The sequence below is a fragment of the Triticum dicoccoides genome, chromosome 5B (assembly GCF_002162155.2).
Source record: "Triticum dicoccoides isolate Atlit2015 ecotype Zavitan chromosome 5B, WEW_v2.0, whole genome shotgun sequence".
Classification (NCBI taxonomy): Eukaryota; Viridiplantae; Streptophyta; class Magnoliopsida; order Poales; family Poaceae; genus Triticum; species Triticum dicoccoides.
In genome coordinates this window covers 638,194,621-638,209,200 of record NC_041389.1, presented here as the reverse complement: position 1 = coordinate 638,209,200, position 14,580 = coordinate 638,194,621, and the positions used below count along the sequence as shown (strand labels likewise).

General features: G+C 45.9%; 1 non-coding gene across 1 annotated transcript; it reads left to right on the top strand.

The window, feature by feature from the left end:
* Positions 1-11,858: 11,858 nt before the first annotated feature.
* Positions 11,859-12,019, top strand: LOC119313125. Its single transcript, XR_005151514.1, has one exon. It is a non-coding gene; the product is annotated as a U1 spliceosomal RNA (small nuclear RNA).
* Positions 12,020-14,580: the final 2,561 nt, after the last annotated feature.

The following is a 14,580-nucleotide window of genomic DNA, read 5'->3' as shown; positions in this document are numbered from 1 at the left end:
AAAGTTTGCATCGACATAACCCTTTACAACGAACTCTTTTACCACCTCCATAATCGAGAAAATTCCTTAGTCCATTAGTTACTAAGGATAACTTTGACCGCTATCCTGTGATCCATTCCTGGATCACTCTTGTACCCCATGACTGACTCATGGCAAGGCACACTTCAGGTGCGATACACGGCATAGCATATTGTAGAGCCTACGTCTAAAGCATAGGGGACGACCTTCGTCCTTTCTCTCTCTTCTGCCGTGGTTAGGTCTTGAGTCTTACTCAATACTCACACCTTATAACACAGCCAAGAACTCCTTCTTTGCCGATCTATTTTGAACTCCTTCAAAATGTTGTCACGGCATGTATTCATTTGAAAGTACTATTAAGCGTTTTGATCTATCCTTATAGATCTTGATGCTCAATGTTCAAGTAGCTTAATCCAGGTTTTCCATTGAAAAACACTTTTCAAATAACCCTATATGCTTTCCAGAAATTCTACATCATTTCTGATCAACAATATGTCAACAACAATACTCATCAGAAATGCTATAGTGCTCCCACTCACTTCTTTGGAAATACAAGTTTCTCATAAACTTTGTATAAACCCAAAATCTTTGATCATCTCATCAAAGCGTATATTCCAACTCCGAGATGCTTACTCCAGTCCTTAAAGGATTGCTGGAGCTTTGCATACTTGTTAGCATCTTTTAGGATTGACAAAACCTTCTGGTTGTATCACATACAACCTTTCCTCAAGAAAATCATTGAGGAAACAATGTTTTGACATCCTATCTGCAAGATTTCATAAATAATGCAGGAACTGCTAATATAATTTCAACAGACTCTTAGCATCGCTACGAGTGAGAAAGTCTCATCGTAGTCAACTCCTTGAACTTGTCAGAAAACATCTTAGCGACAAGTCGAGCTTCCTTGATGGTGACACTTACCATCATTGTCCGTCTTCCCTTTTTAAAATCCATCTGTACCCAACAGCCTTACGACCATCAAGTAGTTCTTCCAAAGTCTACACTTTGTTTTATACATGGATCCTCTCTCGGATTTTATGGCCTCGAGCCATTTGTCGGAATCTGGGCCCACCATTGCTTCTCCACATCTCGTAGGTTCATTGTTGTCTAGCAACATGACCTCCAAGACAGGATTACCGTACCACTCTGAAGCAGTACGCGTCCTTGTAGACCTACGAGGTTTGGTAGTGACTTGATCCGAAGTTTCATGATCACTATCATCAGCTTCCACTTCAACTGGTGTAGGCGCTACAGGAACAACTTCCTGTGCCCTGCTACACACTAGTTGTAGTGACGGTTCAATAACCATATCAAGTCTCCACCATCCTCCCACTCAATTCTTTCGAGAGAAACTTTTCCTCGAGAAAGGACCCGATTCTAGAAACAATCCCTTTTGCTTCTGGGTCTGAGATACGAGGTATACCCAACTGTTTTTTGGTGTACTATGAAGATGCATTTATCCGCTTTGGGTTCGAGCTTATCAGCCTGAAACTTTTTCATATAAGCGTCGCAGCCCCAAACTTTCAAGAAACGACAGTTTAGGTTTCTCTAAACCATAGTTCATACGGTGTCATCTCAACGGAATTACGTGGTGCCCTATTTAAAGTGAATGCGGTTGTCTCTAATGTCTAACCCATGAACGATAGTGGTAATTTGATAAGAGACATCATGGTATGCCCCATATCCAATAGGGTGCATCTATGATGTTCAGACACACCATCACACTATGGTGTTCCAGGCGGTATTAGTTGTGAAACAATTTCCACAATGTCTTAATTGTGTACCAAGCTCGCAACTCAGATATTCATCTCTATGATCATATCATGGACATTTTATCCTCTTGTCACGACGATCTTCAACTTCACTCTGAAATTACTTGAACCTTTCAATAATTCAGACTTGTGTTTCATCAAGTAAATATACTCAGCATCTACTCAAATCATCTGTGAAGTAAGAACATAACGATATCCACTGCGTGCCTCAGCACTCATTGGACTGCACACATCAAAATGTATTACTTCCAACAAGTTGCTTTCTTGTTCCATATTACTGAAAACGGGGCTTTTCAGTCATCTTGCCCATGTGGTATGATTTGCATGTCTTAAGTGATTTAAAATCAAGTGAGTCCAAACGATCCATCTGCATGGAGTTTCTTCATGCATACATACCAATAGACATAGTTCGCATGTCTCAAACTTTTCAAAAAATGAGTGAGTCCAAAGATCCATCAACATGGAGCTTCTTCATGCGTTTTATACCAATATGACTCAAATGGCAGTGCCACAAGCAGGTGGTACTATCATTACTATCTTATATCTTTTGGCATGAACATGTGTATCACTACGATTCAGATTCAATAAACCATTCATTTTAGGTGCAAGACCATTGAAGGTATTATTCAAATAAACAAAGTAACCATTATTCTCCTTAAATGAATAATCGTATTGCGATAGACATAATCCAATCATGTCTATGCTCAACGCAAACACCAAATAACAATTATTTAGGTTTAACATCGATCCCGATGGTAGAGGGAGCGTGCGATGTTTGATCACATCAACCTTGGAAATACTTCGAACACATATCGTCACCTCGCCTTTAGCTAGTCTCCATTTATTCCGTAGCCTTTTATTTCGAGTTACTAACACTTAGCAACCGAACCAGTATCTATTACCATGGTGCTACTAGGAGTACTAGTAAAGTACACATTAATATATGTATATCTAATACACTTCTATCGACCTTGCCTGCCTTCTTATCTACCAAGTATCTACGGTAATTCTGCTCCAGTGAACGTTCCCCTTATTACAGAAGCACTTAGTCTCGGGTTTGGGGTTCAACCTTGGGTTTCTTCACTAGAGCAGCGACTGAGTTGCCGTTTCATGAAGTATCCCTTCTTTCCCTTGCCCTTCTTGAAACTAGTGGTTTCACTAACCATCAACAATTGATGCTCCTACTTGATTTCTACTTTCGCGGTGTCAAACATCGCGAATAGCTCAAGGATCATCATATCTATCCCTGATATGTTATAGTTCATCACGAAGCTCTAGTAGCTTGGTGGCAAATGACTTTGGAGAAACATCACTATCTCATCTGGAAGATTAACTCCCACTCGATTCAAGTGATTGTAGTATCCAGACAATCTAAGCACATGCTCAACGATTGAGCTTTTCTCCCTTAGTTTGTAGGCTAAGAAACTCGTCAGAGGTCTTATACCTCTTGACGTGGGCACGAGCCTGAAATCCCAATTTCAGCCCTTGGAACATCTCATATGTTCCCTGACGTTTCAAAAACGTCTTCGGCGCCACAATTCGAAACCGTTTAACATTACTGAACTATCATGTAGTCATCAGAACGTGTATGTCAGATGTTCACAACATCCATAGACGATTTTCGAGGTTCAGCACACCGAGGCGGTGCATTAAGGACATAAGCCTTCTGGGCAGCAATGAGGACAATCCTCAGTTTACGGACCCAGTCCGCATAATTGCTACTATCAACTTTCAACTATATTTTCTCTAGGAACATATCTAAACAGTAGAACTAAAGCGTATGCAACGACATAATTTGCAAATACCTTTTGACTATGTTCATGATAATTAAGTTCATCTAATCAAATTATTTGATGAACTCCCACTTAGATAGACATCCCTCTAGTCATCTAAGTGATACATGATCCGAGTCAACTAGGCTGTGTCCAATCATCACGTGAGACGGACTAGTCATCATCGGTGAACATCTTCATGTTGATCGTATCTACTACACGACTCATGTTCGACCTTTCGGTCTCTTGTGTTCCGAGGACATGTCTGTACATGTTAGGCTCGTCAAGTCAACCTAAGTGTTTTGCGTGTGTAAATCTGGCTTACACCCGTTGTATGCGAACGTTAGAATCTATCACACCCGATCATCACGTGGTGCTTCGAAACAACGAACTTTCGCAATGGTGCACAGTTAGGGGAAACACTTCCTTGAAATTATTATGAGGGATCATCTTATTTACTACCGTCGTTCTAAGCAAATAAGATGCAAAAACATGATAAACATCACATGCAATCAAATAGTGACATGATATGGCCAATATCATTTTGCTCCTTTTGATCTCCATCTTCGGGGCGCCATGATCATCATCGTCACCGGCATGACACCATGATCTCCATCATCGTGTCTCCATGAAGTTGTCTCGCCAACTATTACTTCTACTACTATGGCTAACGGTTTAGCAATGAAGTAAAGTAATTACATGGCGTTATTTAGTGAAACGCAGGTCATACAATAAATAAAGACAACTCCTATGGCTCCTGCCGGTTGTCATACTCATCGACATGCAACTCGTGATTCCTATTACAAGAATATGATCAATCTCATACATCACATATATTTCATTCATCACATCCTTTTTGGCCATATCACATCACACGACATATGCTACAAAAACAAGTTAGACGTCCTCTAACTGTTGTTTGCATGTTTTACGTGGCTGCTATGGGCTTCTAGCAAGAACGTGTCTTACCTACGCAAAAGCCACAACGTGATATGCCAATTGCTATTTACCCTTCATAAGGACCCTTTTCATCGAATCCAATCCGACCAAAGTGGGAGAGACTGGCACCCGCTAGCCACCTTATGCAACAAGTGCATGTCAGTCGGTGGAACCTGTCTCACGTAAGTGTACGTGTAAGGTCGGTCCGGGCCGCTTCATCCCACAATACCATCGAAACAAGATAGGACTTGTAATGGTAAGCATATTGAACAAAATCAACGCCCACAACAACTTGTGTTCTACTCGTGCATAGAATCTACGCAATACACCTAGCTCATGATGCCACTGTTGGGGAACATAGCAGAAATTCAAAATTTTCTACGCATCACCAAGATCAATCTATGGAGATTCTAGCAACAAGAGAGGGAGAGGATGAGCACCTTCATACCCTTGAAGATCGCTAAGCGGAAGCGTTACAAGAACGCGGTTGATGGAGTCGTACTCGCGGCGATTCAAATCGTGGAAGATCCGATCTAGCGCCGAACGGACGGCGCCTCCACGTTCAACACACGTACATCCCGGTGACGTCTCCTACTTCTTGATCCAGCAAGGGGAGAGGAGAAGTTGAGGGAGTACTCCGACATCACGACGGCATGGTGGTGGTGGAGCTCGTGGTATTCCTGCAGGGCTTCGCCAAGCACTACAGAGGAGGAGTTGGTGTTGGAGGAGGGAGAGGGCTGCACCAGGGAAGAGGTGCGGCTGCCCTCCCACCCCTCCACTATATATAGGGGCAAGGGGAGAGGGGGAGGCGCCCTAGGGTTTCCCCTACGGGCGGCGGCCAAGCAGATTGGATCTCCCTAAGGAAAATCCTAGGGAGACTTGCCCCCCAAGCCAAGCAGATGGAGGATTGCCTCCCAAGCCATGTGGAGGCGCCCCACCTCCCCAAATAACGTGGGAAAGGGTGTGGGGGGAGCACCACCCCTCAGTGGGCTGGTTTGCCCCTTCCCCTTTGGCCCATGAGGCCCTCCAACGCTTGCCGGGGCTCCCGACCTTTCGGTCATGCTGGCCATAGCCTGGTACCCCCGGAACACTTCCGTACTCCAATACCCTTCATACAATATATTGATCTTCACCGCCGGACCATTCCGGAACTCCTCGTGACGTCCGGGATCACATCCGGGACTCCGAACTACCTTCGGTAACCACATACTATTTCCCATAACAACTCTAGCGTCACCAAACCTTAAGTGTGTAGACCCTACGGGTTCGGGAACCATGCAGACATGACCGAGACGTTCTCCGGCTAATAACCAACAGCGGGATCTAGATACCCATGTTGGCTCCCACATGTTCCACGATGATCTCATAGGATGAACCATGATGTCGAGGATTCAATCAATCTCGTATACAATTCCCTTTGTCCATTGGTATGTTACTTGCCCGAGATTCGATCGGCGGTATCCCTATACCTTGTTCAATCTCGTTACCAGCAAGTATCTTTACTCGTTCCATAATGCATGATCCCATGACTAACTACTTAGTCACATTGAGCTCATTATGATGATGCATTACCGAGTAGGCCCGGAGATACCTTTCCGTCATACGGAGTGATAAATCCCAGTCTCGATTCGTGCCAACCCAATAGACACTTTGAGAGATACCTGTAGTGCACCTTTATAGCCACCCAGTTACGTTGTGACGTTTGGTACACCCAAAGCATTCCTACGGTATCCGGGAGTTGCACAATCTCATGGTCTAAGGAAATGATACTTGACATTAGAAAAGCTTTAGCAAACGAACTACACGATCTTGTGCTATGCTTAAGATTGGGTCTTGTCCATCACATCATTCTCCTAATGATGTGATCCCGTTATCAACGACATCCAATGTCCATGGTCAGGAAACCATAACCATCTATTGATCAACGAGCTAGTCAACTAGAGGCTCACTAGGGACATGTTGTGGTCTATGTATTCACACATGTATTATAGTTTCCAGTTAATACAATTATAGTATGAACAATAGACAATTATCATGAACAAGGAAATACAATAATAACCATTTTATTATTTCCTCTAGGGCTTATTTCCAACAGTCCTCAACAAGGACGCCTGCCGGGTATGAGGCCGCCGCAACCACCTGCCACCAATCTATCTTCAGAGCTATACTGTTGCATGTACCGTGTCAGGTCTCTCTGCCATCAACGCCACCACGACGCCCGACAGTGTCGTCCTCCTGCGTGAGTCCATCCTCCCACAACGAACTTCGAATCTGCACTACGCCATGCCGTCAAGATCCGTCGCCATCAGTGTGTAGGATGAAGACCGCTCCACCAAAGAATCCGTCCTCTGGTCCCTCGGTCACGTGTGTACCTCCAAGAATGACGCCCCCAAGGGAGGAACGACGCCAGAGTGCCGCCGTCATCCGATCATCCGATCTAGGGTTTCCCCCAGAGGTAGCAGAGAGTGGCCTTGAACTTCTCCACGGTGATGCCTTCCAGAAGGGAACGACGCAAATAGCGCCGCCACCGCAGGCCTTAGAATATGTCGAAGGCAGGTTCTCACCTAGATCAGTTCGAAAGGATCCAACTCTCGTGCACGGGTCGCCGTCACCACCAGCACCACCAGGCAGAACCCTGGAGCACCAGCAGATCGGCGGGCCGCCGGCACCACCGCATCCAGATCACCGGCCACGCTGGGCCGCCGCCACCCCCACGCCGTGCGGGTCAGAGACGGAGCCGCCGACCGCGCACAGGGACCACCGTCATCTTCACACGCTAGAGCGCCGCCGAGAGCCCAGCGCCCGCCACCGCTTGCCGAGGGCCGGCGCCGCGCGCCCCGAGCGGACTACCACGTACACCAGGGGAAACTGTCGTCACCCCTAAGTCCGCGCCGGCGTGCCCCGCCTCCAACGCGCCGCCAACCACCGCCGTGATCCGCCCGCGCCAGATCTAGCGAGGCGAGGGAGAAGAGATCCCGCCGCCGCCGACGCCGACCGGGCTTTGCTCGGCGGCGGCGAGGAAGATAGGTCGGAGGAGGGACGAGGACGTGGCGGCGCTAGGGTCCCCCCCCCCCCCGGTCGCCGCGCAGGGGCGACACGGGAGGAGTCGGGTAACTGTAACCAAAGTTAACGTGAATATGAAAACAACACAACAACTATTTAGTTCTGGTTACATATTTCCGTGACTAAATATTCTGTACATGTTCAAACTTGAGAGTAAATAGCATCAACAATTCAGCATTCAGCCATCAGGAGCAGGGCCATCACAGATTCACGTATACGAGACAACCAAGAAAGGTTGTACATGTTCAAACTTGGTACATAGCGTCAACATTCATCCATAAGGGCCATCATCCCATCACGCATGAAACAAAACAAGCCTAGTGCAACTTAGCATTTCATAATTAGTACACAAGCATGTCTAACAAATTTACACATTAGTCACTAGTTCGGTACAGAACATGTGCATAACCGTAGTTTCTCAGGTTGTGTAGTGTTGTCCTGGGGCAACTATTTACCAAAATATTTCACCAGCATTGCTTCACGCTTCAACAACTACCATGCCAGCCACCTAATTACCAAAAGTAGTTTCAACCTTCAACAATTCCCATCAGCCTAATTACCCAAAATGAAATAGCTTTGTTGCTTCAAGGACACATCAGTCAACGATAAAGAGATCCTCGTTCAGGCTTAGAGATCTAAAACTCTTGCATGAAAAACAATATAATGGTCAGTACTTTGTACTGAGTAATAGCAAGTTGTGCTTCATGGCTTATGTGTCTATAAATAGTACCTTCTTCTAGTTTAGACAACTCCTCCAGATTGGCCTCGATGTTGATACACTTATGCCGCAGCCAATCTTGTGTACAAATCAAGGCATGGAGTGTCATCGGAGTCAAAGAGCTTCGAAAGGCATCAAGAATACACCCACTAGTGCTAAAAGCATATTCGGAAGCAACGATTGAAATAGGAATTGCTAACATGTCGTGAGCTATGCTTGAAAGAATAGGAAAGCATAATCAGTTGCATTTCCACCAATTGAGAACCTTGAATCCAGGACTATTTTCTTCTACATCTTCAGCTAAGTACTTGTCTATTTTAGTTCTACGACTACCATCACCAGTAGTTAGTTTCACGCTCTTGTTGTATAAAGCCCGCATAAGCATGAAATATGATTGTGGTGTTGAACACTCACTAGCACAATCACTAGATGCTGGTTGTGGTGTTGATTCGTTCACGCCATATAATATTTTGTATTCACCGAAAAGTGACACAAATGTCGTGTGTACAGAACTCCATATACTTAGTGTGACACAAATGCAGTTACAAAATAGTTGCATGAAGCGCGGTGTAGATCATTGGGAAGCCTGGTGTAGTATAGTCATATTGTTGCTCTTGAGGTTGCATGCTTCTTCACTTTCTTTCCGGTTTCAGTACAAGGATTAGTTGTCGCGTTGGGCTATAGAAAAGATCAAGAACTAGACTAGAAGTGCTCTTACTAGGCTGGGCATAAATTATATTCGGTTTATTTGGTAAAAACCGTTTTTCGGTTTTCTATCAAAAAAAGACTTCCAAATGGTTTTTAAATCCTATACCATACCAAAAACCAAAAACCATATAAACCAAAATATAGGCTCAATTCGGGTCTTCTCGGTTCCGTTTGGTTTCTAAATGCACATAGTGAGTCCAACAACTCTGTTATGTTTTGCGCCGGGACTACACAAGATAGGATCATAGGAAGGTCGCTGGTGATGGAGCGGCTGGAAGCAGAAGTCTTCGGGGCTGCGTCGTCCTACACCATTGCATATGTATCTTGAGTAGTCAGGGCCATGTTAGACGGGGAGACGGCGTGACCCAAACATTCGTTAATAGGTGTGTCAGCAGTGATTAAAACACGTTTCTGATAGCCTGGGCCTGTTAGTTGATACGTCTCCGTCATATCTACTTTTCCTAACGCTTTTCCTCTTGTTTTGGACTCTAATTTGCATGATTTGAATAAAACCAACCCGAACTGATGATGTTTTCAGCAGAACTACCATGGTGTTATTTTTGTGCAGAAATAAAAGTTCTCGAATTGGAACGAAACTTTGCCCCTGGGTGAGCACAACCCACAAGGGCGCGCCCCCCCTCCAAGCGCGCCCATGTGGGTTGTGCCCACCTACTGACCCCGCAGACCCTAGCTCCGACGCTATAAATCCTATTTTCGGAGAAAAAAACCAGGGAGGAAGAATTATCTCATTTCGCGATGTGGAGTCGCCGTCACCTCCCGTTCTTCGTCGGGAGGCCAGATCTGGAGTCTGTTTGGGGCTCTGGAGAGGGGAATCTTCAGTCTTCATCATTACCAACCCTCCTCCATCACCAATTCCATGATGTTGTCCACTAGGAGTGAGTAATTCCTTTGTAGGCTCGCTGATCGGTGAGGAGTTGGATGAGATTCATCATGTAATCAAGTTTGTTTTGTTAGAGCTTGTGTAAGGGCATCTTCTACCTTAAGGTTTTGGTGATGATGATGACACTCGTGTGGACTAATCGTGCGTCCTAGTTTTCTCAGGTACACATTGTGCGGCGCAAGACGGTTAGGCCTTCCCTCTATGCGGAAAAGATCGAAGACGGAGTTTCCAAAGTTTTATTCCTTGGGTCGTAGGATATCCGTACTTTTAAGAGGGAATCCGCATCGGATGGTATTGGGTGAATCATTTCACGTACACATTCTCTGCACCCACCAGACACCCTCCGTTTGAGTAGAGAGGGGTTCCCCAAAGATCTTTGTTCTGTGCAGTTCTGCCCATGGCGGTAGTACCACTCCATTGAGCGGTTGTATCGGTGGTTGGTAGTTCCGGTCTTACCACCGCCCCAAGTACCGCTCAGGGGTGACTCCCTTCTGTACCAGGTATGGTGGTAGACCGGTAGTGGATCAGAAGTTCCGATTTATCTTAACAAACTGGTACTACCGGTGTTCAGGGCGGTAGTACCGCATTGCACTCCACTACTCAGGAACTGCTGGCCTAGCGGTAGCTCCGGCCCAACCACCGCTCTAACTACCGGCCTGGGGTGATTCCTTCTATGCTGAGGCGGTAGTCGGGCGGTGGTGGGACGGTAGTTACGGTATGTTTTGATATACCGGTACTACCGGTTCTCTCACCGGAAGTACCGCCCTGGTGCCCTAGCAGGGGTTTCCCGCATTCACCGGTTGTACCGGTGACACTTGCGGAAGTATCGCTCCTATGTATTTATGCGCATAACGGTTGGATCTGAGGGACCCTATTTAAGGAGGTGCTTCTCCTTCCTCCCACCCATCTCTTGCCCCCCTCTCTCCTCCATTAATTGTTGGGGAATGTTGCATAAAATAAAAATTTTCCTACGTTCACCAAGATCAATCTATGAGTTCATCTAGCAACGAGAGAGAGGAGTGCATCTACATACCCTTGTAGATCGCGAGCGGAAGCGTTCAAGAGAACGGGGTTGAGGGAGTCGTACTCGTCGTGATCCAAATCACCGGAGATCCTAGCGCCGAACGGACGGCACCTCCGCGTTCAACACACGTACGGTCAGTGTGACATCTCCTCCTTCTTGATCCAGCAAGGGGGAAGGAGAGGTTGATGAAGATCCAGCAGCACGACGGCATGGTGGTGGATGCAGCAGGGATCCGGCAGGGCTTCGCCAAGCGACTACGGGAGGAAGAGGTGTAGCAAGGGGGGAAGGGAGGCGCCAGGTGTCAGGGTGCGGCGGCCCTCCCACCCCCTCTTTATATAGGGACCCCAGGGGGGCGCCGACCCTAGGAGATGGGAGGGAGTAACAACTAAATATCTTTTGTTACATCCCCTAAAAAAATATTTTGTTACAAGAACAACTAAAAATCTTCCGCACAAAAAAGAAAGAATAACTTTTAAAATAAAGGAAGGAGGCATGAAATTACCATCATTTTTTAGGGGATACACCATGAATTTTCTTAAGAATTGCCATGATATCGTTTCATTTGTTTGGGAAAGAATTCCCACGGGAGGATTTTTTTTACAGAGGAGAGTCCAACATTTTTTTTTTGAGAATCAACCTTTTTTTTTTGAGGGGCAGAGGAGAGTGCAACAGGATTTACACGAGGAGAAGGCCAGCAACAAAACACTGGCACAAAGCTGCTGCTACGGCTTTCAAGGCCCAGCTCTATACTTCGTCCGTAACTGAGGCCCAGATATAGCAAACGCCAGCCCATTTCAAACGAACGTCCTCCCGCGTGACTGGCTCCCGCACCGCCCGCTGCTGCTGCTTGCTGCGCTTCGGTTTTTAGTCCCACCTCGCCTAGCGGAGGAGTACCCAGCGGGAGCGCTAGCTATAAAAGGAGGGCAAGGTGCGACGTTGTTCCATACTTACCTGGACGGGGTCGACGAGCGATCAAGAAGGCTCGTGGCCTGGGTCAGTGGTTCACATTGCACTTGGTGAATGCGTTGGCCCACCATCTTCCCAAGTGGGAGAGTGGACGTCATAATTTGTGGTAGAGGGGGTACGCGTTCGCGCGGCCCCTGTCAATCCTTCAAAATTTAAGTTTGGACGATGACCTTTTTTGCAATCCGGTCCCTCGTCTGGTGGTCAGCTGGCGGGAGCTATCCTCTGAAGGTTATCTGAATGGAGATTTCAGTAATGGCTGAGGGTTCTGATCCAAGTTTCTCTTAACTACGTAACATATACAACTAAGTGAAATTTGGGAAGAACACATGAAGAAACATGTAGTCACTGCAGTCTAGTGGCTCGGTACTATTAGTATACTTCGTCAGTAAAATTTGGCAAGCACCCGCTGGGACAGTATCATTTAGCCGCGACAAATTCTTGACACAAAACCTTGGATCTGGTTTCATTCATTGAGCATGAAACTAAAACGTCAACAACTTTACAATCAGACGTGTCACAACCAAGGTTACTAGCTAGCACTAGCAAGTCTCTCTGCAGAACTCGTAGCACAAGAGCAAGCACACAGATGTTAATCTGGCACAAGCAGACGGTTCAGTGCAATACATGTCTTCTTCATGTTCAGGGCCAACAACCAGACACCAAATTCATTTTTCCGGTACACGTCTTCAGTCATTTTGACAGCTGCTTGCAACCTAAGACCAGACCATGCACTGAAGAAGAATCCTTTGCTAACACACTGATAAATTCATAGGGCCGGCCATTCAAAATAAATAAGGCCCCCACATGCCTCTTAACTCTTAAGGCAAAACTACACTTGAAACTTGTCAGTTCCACCAAAGACAGAAGAATCAGTAATAATCAGTTAAACAACACGCCTAACTGATAAAGGGAACATCTCTTACTATGTTCTGAACACTCAAGGATGGAACCAGTGGCGGAGCTTGACAAGAATGTATGGGGGGGCCAATTTTTTTTACCCACTCTAATAAACTAGAACTCGTAACCTTCAGACAGAATTATATTAATATTATCTATATTGGTTGCAAAGTACATACATATATACTTCAAAAATCAACGAAAACATACATTTTGTATACGTATACTGCTAAGCTTTCAGACCTCATAGAGGCCACAGCATGGGGGTACTATAGATCAGCTTTTTGGTCTCTTTTTAGTCTCAATTCAAGTAACTATGTGAACAAATATGTGCTGCCAACGCCAAGACAATCCTTAATGAGACCAAGTCAATAAGAGTACTAATCAAACGCATATAGGAAACCAAAATAACTGGACAAGGAGTGGCCGACCGGCCGGCCGTTCATGCAGATTTGGGCAAGAACATCGGCGGCACTGGATTAGTGGCGAAGACACAGCTCGAGCTGTTCTTGTTCCTTGTTGTTGCCAGCTTCACGCGCGGCCTAGAGGTGTAGCTCGTCAAGAGTAGCTTCGAGCTAATGTGGCGTCAGTCCTGCTGGATGAGATGGAGCAGCAGAGCTGTGCATGCATGAAGATGGACGTATGCATGCAGGCAGACTGCAGGGGCCACTAGTAGTAAATAAAAATTAATCTCCTTTGGGCTGGGGGGGCCACGACCCCCTCAGACTTGTATATAGCTCCGCCAGTGGATGGAACTACACAGACTGCAAAAGAGCCATTGTTCTGTTCTTTTGCTGGAAGAGCAATTTTTCGGCACAAGCTGGTAGAGTTGCTTCAGTATTTTCATAAATGCTGAAGTAAGAGGCTAGAAATCGACGATGACACCATATGCTCCTAATATACTTGAGCATTGCCAACATGATCCGACATATCAAAGGTTCAAAACTTTGTTGAACCACATCTACGTACATGAAGTCGAGATATCTTACGGGGGAAGCTCATATGGAGAGCACTAATAACAATCCATCGCCACCGTCGATCATCACGGATACGAATAAAACATACTGGGCACAACCCACATGGGTTGCATCAGTTTGCCACAATTTATAATGGAGACGCCTTCCTACAGTGAGTGACCCAACTCACATGTGATCCACTCACCATTCAAAAATAATAATAAAATGTGATCCACTCTTTAGAATCATAGCAGTACATGCAGTTGCTCCTTCCTTCCATCTCTCTTTGATGCTGATGAAGATCGCCCAGTTCCTACTTCTCCACCTTCACCCACTTTGTAGGCTCAGTCGATAAGTCGAGTCGGAAGCCTTCAAAGGTATCCCCTGTTGATGGAGAATATTCCTGGTAACCAAGCATGAGAAGCATGTCGTCGCACGCGACGAGCCACAAGTGGGCAAGATGCTTCCATCCAAATCAACTGCTATTTTCTGTGTGTGAATCCGGGGTACTAAGTGCACGAGAAACAGTCCGCGACCATGGTCCATGCCCAAGACCTGGCCTTTGAAGACCACAATCTTCTTAATCATTTCATTTCGAGGAGAACATACAAGCAAGAATTACTACCAACACGCCAAAACTAATTGTGGTGTCCAGTGTTGATCAGGAGATGTGAGTTGGGTGATGAAAGAGGAGGCGTGAGGGCAACATCGTAGTCGTAGAGGTGAATGTATCCATCGACCGGTAGTTGAGATACTAACACCAGTGAAGACATCCACAAGAAGAACTATCCAGAGGACTTGGTGGGGATTTGCTGTCACCAAAACGTTAGGTGCCTTGGTTGGCAA